We start from the raw sequence: 11115 nt of genomic DNA on the forward strand, positions 1-11115 counted from the left end.
GCAACTCACGCAAAGAACTATTAGGCACACAGAGTCTATTTTCTCTAAATAAGTACCCATCTAGTCTATAGAATTTACCAAACGCTGCCTTCTCACATGTTCCATACACACTAGCAAAGTCATCATCATTAGCATACAATTCCTTAGCATATTCAAATCCCAATAACTTTGCATGTAAAGTAGAGACAAGGGCATACCTTCTTGATGATGCATCAGCCACAATATTTTCCTTACCTTATTTGTATTTGATTATGTAAAGGAAGGTCTCAATGAATTCCACCCACTTGGCATGTCTTCTATTCAACTTACCTTATCCTTTCAAGTGCTTTAAGGACTCATGGTCAATATGTATGATAAATTCTTTCGGCCAAAGGTAATGTTGCCAAGTCTCCAATGCCCTCACCAATGCATAAAGCTCCTTGTCATATGTTGGGTAGTTTAAAGCTGCCCCAATTAGCTGTTTACTAAAATAGGCTATTGGCTGCTTCTCTTATATCAAAACAGCTCCAATACCTATTCCTGAGGCATCATACTCAATCTCAAAAGTTTTAGAAAAATCAGGTAATGATAATAAAAGAGCACCATATAACCTTTCTTTAATTTCAATAAATGCGCAATCTTGCTCACCACCTCATTTAAAAGCCACAGATTTTTTAACAATTTCAGTGAGTGGTGTAGCTAGCGTACTGAAATCTTTGACAAATTCGACGATAAAAACTAACTAAACCATGAAAACTTCTTACCTCAGTGATTGACTTAAGTATGGGCCATTCTTTTATAGCCTTCACATTTTACTCATCCACCTCAATTCCTTTCGCGCTAATAACATAACCAAGAAACACAATTTTGTCCATGCAAAAGGAACATTTCTTTAATGCATATAGTTTTTCTTTTCACAAAACAACAATCACAGAATGCAAATGATTAATATGCTCATCTATGTTCTTGCTATACACAAAAATATCATCAAAATAGACCACAACAAATCTACCTATAAATGCACGCAATGCATATTTTATTAACCTCATGAATGTACTTGGCGCATTAGTTAGACAAAAAGGCATTACTAACCACTCATACAATCCATATTTAGTTTTAAAGGCAGTTTTCCATTGATCACTCTCTTTTATCCTAATTTGATGATACCCACTTTTCAAATCAATTTTTGAGAAAATATATGACCCATGCAATTCATCCAACATGTCATCTAGCCTAGGGATGGGATGTCTATACTTTACCGTAATGTTGTTGATAGCCCTACAATTAACACACATTCTCCAAGTTTTATTTTTCTTAGGCACAAGTAGTACCAACACTGCACACGGACTCAAGCTCTCTCTCACGTGTCCTTTGGTCAGCAACTCCTCAACTTGCCTTTGAAGTTCTTTTGTCTCCTTCGGATTACTCCTATAGGCTAGTCAATTAAGAATTGTCGCACTTGGCACAAAATTAATTTGATGCTCTATTCCTCTAATAGGTGGTAATCCACTAAGCACATCGTTAGGAAACACGTCCTCATATTCCTGCAACAAAGAGACAACAATACTAGGCAAAAATTTTTCAAGTTCCTAAGTATTAAAACATGCCTCTTTGTACAAGAGTACAAACATAGGCTGGTTTGTATAAAAAACACTATTGACATCACTTACCTTAGCATAAAAACTCGTTTTTTTTTTTCTCTCATTTTCTTCATTCTCTCTTTTCTTTTCAGTCTCTTTTTTCTTTTCATTATCTTTTTTCAGTTCACTCTCTCTTTTCCTTTCACTCTTTTTCTCATCATCTTTTTTTGAATTCTCAATCTCACAATTTTTTTTCAACTCATTCTCTCTTTTCAATTTCATTTGATCTTCATACACTTGTCTTGGAGTCAACGGTACAAGAGTAATGGTTTTATTGTCTTTTTCAAAAGAATGCCTATTCTTGAACCCATGATTGACCTTCTTGTCAAATTGTCATGGTCTACCCAATAATATGTGAACCGCATGCACTGGAACAACATCACAAAGTACTTCATCCGTGTACCTCCTAATTGAAAAAGAAACTAGCATTTACTTATTTACCTTAACCTCCCCACAATCATTCACCCATTGCAAGTTATACGGTCTAAGATGTTTCAAGGTAGGTAAATTCAATTTTTCAACTAAAATAGTGCTAGTCACATTAATACAACTCCCCCCATCAATGATCATACTACATACCTTGTTGTTGATATGGCATCTAGTATGAAAAATATTCTCCTTTGTTGTTCCATGTCATCCTCTTTGACTTAGGCACTTAAAGTACGCCTAGCCACAAGTGACTCAACCTCTATTAGATACTCCACATCATCATCACAAGCATCCTTAGGTGATGGCATCTAGTCATCATCGCCCTCGCTTTTGGTTTCCACCTCTCCATTAACACATGCGATCATGGTCCTCTTATTTGTCCACTGTGAAGCTATATAACTTACTCCTAAACAACGAAAATGCTTAATATCACGATTATGAGTTTGGGAGTCGGTTTTACTTTTGTTGACATTGGGAACTTTATCTTTCCTTTTTAGTGGTTCGGTTTTGGACTTAAAAACAGCCCATTCGTCTTTCCTCCTATTCAACCTCCATGAAGCAGAGGAGCCCAGATTTTTAAATGATCGAGTTCTTTTCCTTTTAAGCTGCCGTTCCACCTTTATTGCCATGTACACCATGTCCTCCAACTCCACGTAGTGTTGCAACTCCGCCATGTTAACAATGTCCCGATTCAACTCATTCAAAAACCTTGTCATGGAAGCTTCTCTATCCTCCTCTACATTAGTCCGAATCATGGCAATCTCCATCTCTTGTGGTAGTCATCCACACTCTTATAGCCTTGAGTAAGACTCTGTAATTTTTTATACAAGTCCTTATAGTAGTGACTAGGGACAAACCGCCTCCTCATGTTAGCCTTCATTTCCTCCCACGTCTCAATAGGTCTCTCATGGTTTCTCCTTTTGTTCATCACAAGTTGATCCCATCATATAATAGCATAGTCAGTAAACTCAATGACAACGAGTTTTACCTTTTGCTCCTTAGAGTAGTTGTAGCACTCAAATATCAACTCCACCTTCTTCTCCCATTCCAAGTAGGCTTCAAGATCATTTTTCCCTTGGAACGATGGTATCTTCATTTTGATGTTTTCTAGGTTTTTGTCAGTCTCATCTTGCCATCTCAGATCTTTTCGAAAACCTCTACCACGCCTTTCTCCCCTTGGCACAAACCTACCCTCATTGTTCAATGAAGCTTGATCCTCTTCATCTTCAACTCATCCTCGTGGTTGTCATCAAAATCATACACATGCACACACCTTTCTTGCCTTCTAGCATTAAGGACTCTTTGAGGACACTCCTTACGCAAATTAGCAATAACAACATCTTGCTTATCCATCCGATCTTGAATCTCATTAAACACCACATTCATGTGTTCAAATTGTTGTTGCATAGCCTGCAACATGAAGGATGACTCCTCCCCTCCTTCTTTGTTTGATGTTTTGCCCTTGGAAGACATATTTCGAAACTATAGAGAAATGTTAGAAATAATAGCTCACAACACTCGCTCACGTGTTTGCACTCAAATTAAGTCACTCACACTCGTGTTTCACTCTTAAATTGACTTTTTCCTAATATTAGTCTTACACTCTTTTACCTTTTTCCACTTGTAGCTTCCCCTTTTCAATTCTTCATTAAACTAATAAACTTGATCAATAAATTCAACTTGTAGTATTTAAATCAATACCAACAGCAAGAAAATATTACGAAAACAATGAATCAAAGGAAGAGGACAAAAGAAAACAATATTTTGGTTTGAGAGAACTAAAACTACAAACATTATATTTTTGTTTCTTTTCTTTTTTGAGAACTTTTTTTTTTTTTTTTCATGTTGTTTGTTCTTTTCTTTTTTTGATCTTGGTGCACAATTTTGACTTGGTGCACGTCACAAAACAAGAGCAAGGAATAATTAACACAAAATGTTAGGAATCCAACTATATGTGTGCATGTGGGACTGATGGCCAGTACGTGTGGCGCTGCATGGGGTGGTGCTGCAAAGTGTGCCTAGGTTGATGATGTTGGGGTCGTGTGTTGCTGATGGAGCATAAGTGCTCAGCTGATGAAGGGTGTGCTTCCAGTGCAGCTTGGGTGTGTATAGGACTATGTTGCAGATAATGAGTGTATTGATTAGTTAGCACTGTATAACTGTATTGTAGGATAGTGACACGTGTATTATTGTAGTGGTGATATGGCAGATGTGTGTTAGCTGATGTAAGAATTAGTTAGAATGATTAGCTATCAAGGTAGTTACATAGCTAGTATTGAGTGAGTGGCTAAGAGTATTAGACTTGGGAATGGGTTGTAAAGGTTCATTAAAGAGTTTTGTTAATTAAATACTTCTTTTCTCTGCTACTTCTTTCTATGCCCTCTATCTCTATCTCTGTTCTCTCTTATCCCTATTCTTGGAGGTTAGTTGTCATCGAATTCAACTATCAATTCCCACATTCCTTGCATTTGGTATCAGAGCTTGGCTTTCCTTGGCCATGGCAAAAACACGATCAAGCACTGTTGCTACTCAGGAAGCCATTGCTTCACTCAAGACTGCGTCTGATCATTATGCGAAAGAAATTTAAGAAATGCGAACAATTCAAGAAGTGCACACACGAACTCTAAATGAGATGAATCAACAATTGGCAATTATGGTACAGAGGCGTGGTGGTTCTGATCAAGGAGTATTGCCTCCATCTCCAACATATGGTGAAACCAGACATGCCAATTCTTCATCTTTTGCTCTGTCTCACCCTGTGAGGTTGGAATTTCCAAAGTTTTTTAGGGAAGATCCTGCTAGTTGGGTTTATAAAGCCAACCAATATTTCAAGTATTACAGCATCCCAATTACAGAGAAGTTGATGCTTACTTCATTTCCACTTGGAGGGTAAGGCTGTGATATGGTTTCAGGATAGTGAAGAAGCTGGTCTTTTTGTTGATTAGGAGTCATTGATTCAAGCTTTGCACATCAGATTTGGTGTAACAGGCTACGATGATCCTATGGAAACTCTCACTAGGCTAATGCAGGCTACTTCATTGGCCTTGTATAAAGCTCAATTTGAGGTTTTGTCCAATAGGATTGAAAGCTTATTTGCTACTCATAAACTGAGTTGTTTCCTTAGTGGATTAAGAGATGGAATAAGGCTGCCAGTGAGGATGCTCAACCTTAGATCATTAAATGAGGCTTTTGGTTTGGCAAAAATACAAAAGGAATATAATTGGAGTTGTAAGAAGAGTGCTAAGTTGGATCAGGGAAAGCCTTTTATTATGGGTGCTCCACCTAAAACTACTTCTTTTTAGGAGTCTAAAGCTAAGCTACTAATTAAAAGAATTTCTCCTGCTCAAATGGAAGAAAGGAAGAAGAAGGGTTTGTACTATAATTATGATGAGAAATGGGGTCCTGGCCACAAATGCAAGAATGCAATGTTATTTCTTTTGGATTATGTGGAATTAGCTCAAGAAAATATCAACTCTAAGGTCCATATCACTGAATTGGAGGAGAATGGTGGTGTAGATCAGATTGGGCAAGACCAAGAGGGTGCTGAGATCATTCTTTATGCATTGAGTGGCACTCCTACTTCGGCACTATGAGAGTCATTGGGAGTATTAAGCATAAGTCCTTTGTCATTCTCATTAATTCAGGAAGTACCCACAACTTCATTGATGCTGCCTTGGTGTCACATTTGCACATTAATGTTGATACTACTCAAGTTTTGGAATTCAAGGTTGCCAATGCTGATTTGATCAAGACTCAAGGTGTTTGTGAGGAACTGCCAATCTGGTTGCAAGGGCATGAGTTCTTGGTACATTTGCAAGTGTTGCTAATGAGGGGGTGTGATTTGGTTTTAGGGACTCAGTGGTTGGGTACTTTAGGAGTAATTCAATGGGATTTCAAGCTGCTTATAATGAGTTTTGGTTATAACCACAGGTAGGTTTTGCTACAAGGGTTGAGAAGCACAAGATCTCAATTGCAAGATAGGGATACCTTTTTGAAGCAATCAGTTAAGAAAGAGTTGATTCTACACATTTCCTTCCGCCTCAATTGTCAACTATAGAAGGTACAGATTAGCTACCTGAAGAAGTGGTTGCTTTGTTAGATGAGTTTAAATCAGTTTTTGCTACACCAGAGGGGCTGCCTCCCTTAAGGGATCATGAACACCAAATCAATTTGAAGGAGGGAGCTCAAGCTATCTGCCAAAGGCCTTACAGTTACCCTTATAACCAAAAACATGAAATTGAGAAGATTGTTAAAGAATTACTATATGCTGGTTTAATTAGAAATAGTAGCAGCCCTTTTGCTTCACCAATCCTTTTAGTTAGGAAGGTTGATGGTTCATGGAGAACGTGCATTGATTATAAGGCCTTAAATCAAGAAACCATTAAGGATAAATACCCCATACTTGTCATAGATGAGCTATTGGATGAGTTGTTTGGTGTAGCTGTTTTTTCTAAATTGGAATTAAGGTCTGGGTATCATCAAATCAGAATGAGGGAGGAGGATATTCCTAAAACTGCCTTTAGGACTCATAAAAGTCACTATGAGTTTTTGGTAATGCCATTTGGTTTAACCAATGCACCTTCCACCTTCCAATCCCTCATGAATTCCATTTTTAAGCCTTACCTAAGGAGATTTGTTTTGGTATTTTTTGATGACATCCTTATTTATAGCAAGAATTTGAGTGATCATGTGCATCATCTTCAATTGGTGTTGGAAGTTTGGTTGAAACACCAATTGTATGCTAAACAATCAAAGTGTGTGTTTGCTTGTAAGGAGGTAGAGTATTTAGGACACCTTATTTCAGGTGATGGGGTTAGAACAGGCCTAAGGAAGATTGCTGCTATGTAGCAGTGGCCTATTTCCAAAGATGTTAAGGCCTTAAGAGGATTTTTGGGTTTGACAGGCTACTATAGAAAGTTTGTCAAGGGGTATGGTCAAATTGCTGCCCCTCAAACAGCCTTGTTGAGGAAGGATTCCTTTATTTGGAACTCTAAAGCTTCTCATGCTTTCCAACTTCTTAAGGATGCAATGTCAAATCCTCATGTTTTGGCTTTACCTGACTTCTCTAAGTCCTTTGTGGTAGAGTGTGATGCATCTGGTGTAGGTGTTGGAGCTGTCCTAATGTAGAACCAAAGACCAATTACTTACCATAGCCAAGCCTTGAAGGGTAAAAGTCTTGCTCTTTCAACTTATGAGAAGGAATTGCTAGCTTTAGTAGTGGCAGTGAAGAAATGGAGACCTTATCTCCTTGGGGCCCTTTGTGATTAAAATAGACCATCAAAGCCTTAAATACTTGCTTGAACAGAAGATTGGGACCCCTGCTCATCAAAAATGGATTACTAAGCTCTTTGGCTATGCATTTTTGGTTGAATATAAACATGGGAAAGAAAACTTGGTGGCTGATGCACTTTCAAGGAGGGAGACTGTTGAGGGTGTTATTGTGGGAACCTTTTGTATTATTTCTTTCCCTACTCCCACTTGGTTGGATGATCTCAAGATGACTTATAATTCTAATTTTACAATTCAGAAAATGATTCTTGCTATTCAGTCAGGTAGTGATATTCCACCTGGGTTTACTTTTTGTAATGGCTTGTTGTTTTACAAGGGTAGACTATTTTTGGGTAGTTCAACTCAGGATTTGAAGGCCTAGGTGTTGCAGCAAGTACATGCTAGTCCTTTAGGGGGTCATTCTGGCTATTTGAAGTCTTTTCAAAGGCTTAAGAAAGATTTTTATTGGACTGGTATGGTGAGAGACTTAAAACAGTTTGTGAGGGAATATGATGCTTGCCAAAGGTTGAAGAGTGAAACTTGCTTACCTGCTGGTTTGTTGCAGCCCTTGGCTGTTCCTGATAGGCCTTGGTTAGACATTAGCATGGATTTTGTGGAAGGGTTGCTTAAGTCTCAACAGACATCAGTGGTTTTTGTGGTGGTAGACAGGTCACAAGTATGTGCATTTCATTCCATTGGCTCACCCTTACACTGCTGCTAAGGTTGCTCATTTGTTCATGTAGTATGTCTTTAAGTTACATGGTATGCCCTCTACAATTGTGAGTGATAGGGACCTAGTGTTCACTTCCAAATTCTGGTCTGAATTGATGAAACTACAAGGAACTAACTTGGCTATGTCTTCTTCATATCATCCCTAATCAGATGGGCAGATTGAAGTGGTAAATAAGAGTCTAGAGCCACTACCTAAGTTCTTTTGCTGCTAACAGACCTCATTCTTGGGTGGATTGGCTAACTTTAGCTGAGTTTTGATTCAATACTAACTTCCACACCTTCATTAAACTCACTCCATTTGAGGCACTTTATGGCTATCCTCCTCCTAAGGTTGTGGAGTATGTACCTGGTGTGACAAGGGTTGCAGCTGTTGATTCTTATTTGCAGGATAGGCAGCAATTCTTTTCCTTGCTGAAACGTGATTTAAATATGGCTCAAGAGAGAATGAAGTGGTTTACTGACAAAAAGAGGGTGGATAGGTCCTTTGAAGTAGGGGATTGTGTTTAACGCTTCAACCATACAAGCAGTCCTCAGTGCAGTCTAGACAATTTGGGAAACTTGCTCCTCGTTTTTATGGGCTTTTCTAGATTGTGCATAAAGTGGGCCAGGTTTCTTACAAGCTTTATCTACCTGAGGGGTCATAAATTCATCATGTGTTCCATGTTTCAAATCTCAAGGCTAAATTGGGTGCTCATATGATTCGTAGACCTACCTTGCCTGTTGTGTCTGCAAATCAGATCCTTGCCCCTGAGCCTGTGGCTGTTCTGGATACCAGAACTCATCAGTTGAGGAGCAGACTCATCACTCAGGTGCTGGTGCAATGGCAGGGTGAGAGCAAGGATGATGCTACCTAGGAGAATTTGTTTGAATTGCAAAAGAAATTTCCACACCTCGTGGGTAAGGTGTTTTGAAGGAGAGGGCATTGTTAGGAATCCAACTGTATGTGTGCATGTGGGACTGATGGCCAATGCGAGTGGTGCTGATGGCCAATGTGTATGGTGTTGCATGGGGTGGTGCTGCAAAGTGTGCTTAGGCTGATGATGTAGGGGGTGTGTGTTGCTGATGGAGCATGCGTGCTTAACTGATGAAGGGTGTGCTTCCAGTGCAGCTTAGGTGTGTATAGGACTATGTTGCAGATAATGAGTATATTAATTAGTTAGCACTATATACCTGTATTGTAGGGTAGTGACATGTGTATTACTATAGTGGCGATGTGGCAGATGTGTGTTAGCTGATGTAAGAGTTAGTTAGAATGATTAGCTGTCAAGGTACTTACACAGCTAGCATTGAGTGAGTGGCTGAGAGTATTAGACTTGGGAATGGGTTGTAAAGGATCATTGAAGAGTTTTGTTAATTGAATACTTCTTTTCTATACTACTTCTCTCTATTCCTTCTATCTCTGTCTCTATTCTCCCTTATCCCTGTTCTTGGAGGTTAGTTGTCCTCAAATTCAACTATCAATTCCCACATTCCTTGCACAAAATGAGCAAGATAGGATGATAACAAGAAACAAAAGATAAAGGGATAGTAAACCTGATTTTAGAACATGTGCTCTGATACCAAATGATACGAACCTCAATCCACACGCTTTGAGATCCAACAAATAATATTGGAATACTTGCCCAAGAAATCTAAAATTCAAATTTTGATAGAAATCTTGACCTAACATTTATAAATGAAACGCGAACCAAAGGTATAAGTAACAAATCCCAACCCAATGATTATAACTAAATCATGAATCGAAGATATAAAATTTGAACGCCACAAGAAAGAATCCCTGATAAACTCACAGTTCTTGAAGAACCAAGAGAAAAAGCAAAACCTCGCATTTTTTTTTATTCAATAAAATCCTCCATTACAATGAGTGCATGCTATTTATAAGACATGACTGAAAATAAGAAAATATAAAAAAACGTACTAAACAATAGAAACCTAATTAGGGTTGATTTGGTCTAAAATTAGCAGCTCCAAAATAGAAAAATAGTTCTAAAAACGTACTAAATAATAGAAGCCTAAAATTAAGGTGGATTTGGTCTGAAATTAGCAGCTCAAGAATAGGAAAAATAGCTATTAATTGGTATGGAGCTGGAAAGTCAATCAGCCATTAATCCACACCATAAATCATGCCCGATTAAGCTTGATCAGCCCTATCTACTTGGATTAAATTTATTATACCTTCATCTTCTTTTGGGCCAAGCTTGGAATGTCATGTGTTAGAATCAACCCAAATTTCTTGAATCAGCTCATTAAGTGCTTCTTTGATCTTCTTGGATCTTGCTCTAGTAATAGGCCCAACTGGAACATGCAATGGATCTTTTAATGCTTGAGAAATACCTTTCTTAATTGTTATTCTAAAGTTGACTATACTATTTTCTTGTTCAACACTTGCCCCATTCGTAATTAATAATGATCTTGAGTAAAATCTCTCTCTCACACCCTTCAATAAAAGAATGATACATCTATCATTTTATTTGAAAGGATCTGATGTGTCATTAGATTATTAGAAGATATAAAAAAAAAAATTTACACATCATCCTAATTAATGAAATTTAAACTTTAAATATATTACTAAAACAACCATCCAAGACATAACATGTTTTAATACATTAGTGTTATTGGTAGGAATAGTGGTGGAACCAATAAATTTCTTCAAGAGGCTAAACTAAAAATATATATATACGTGTGTATATATATATATATATATATTTTAGTAAAAACAATAGTATTCTTTATTTATACAGAATCACATTTTATAATGGAGAAGAGAAAAGAGAGGCATTTTTCTAACCAAACAATGACGTCTTCTTTCTCTTTTGTAGCACTAGCCAGAGCTAAAACAACACGATTACATTGTAAAAGAATATTAACAAAAAGAAATATAATTAAAACTATCTCTAATCAAAGTAACATCTTCAAGGATCCAAACAACCTCAAGTGAGCAAATTCTATTAGAGTTCAGAAGATCAACAAATTCAGTAGAGTTGCATTCCACTTCCATTTTTGAAAAACTAGTATTTTTTGCAGAATTGCAAAGCTATCTTCATCACAGAAGTCATTGTACAAAGGG

Source organism: Quercus suber, unplaced genomic scaffold (assembly GCF_002906115.3).
Source record: "Quercus suber isolate HL8 unplaced genomic scaffold, Cork oak 2.0 scaffold_457, whole genome shotgun sequence".
NCBI classification, from domain to species: domain Eukaryota; kingdom Viridiplantae; phylum Streptophyta; class Magnoliopsida; order Fagales; family Fagaceae; genus Quercus; species Quercus suber.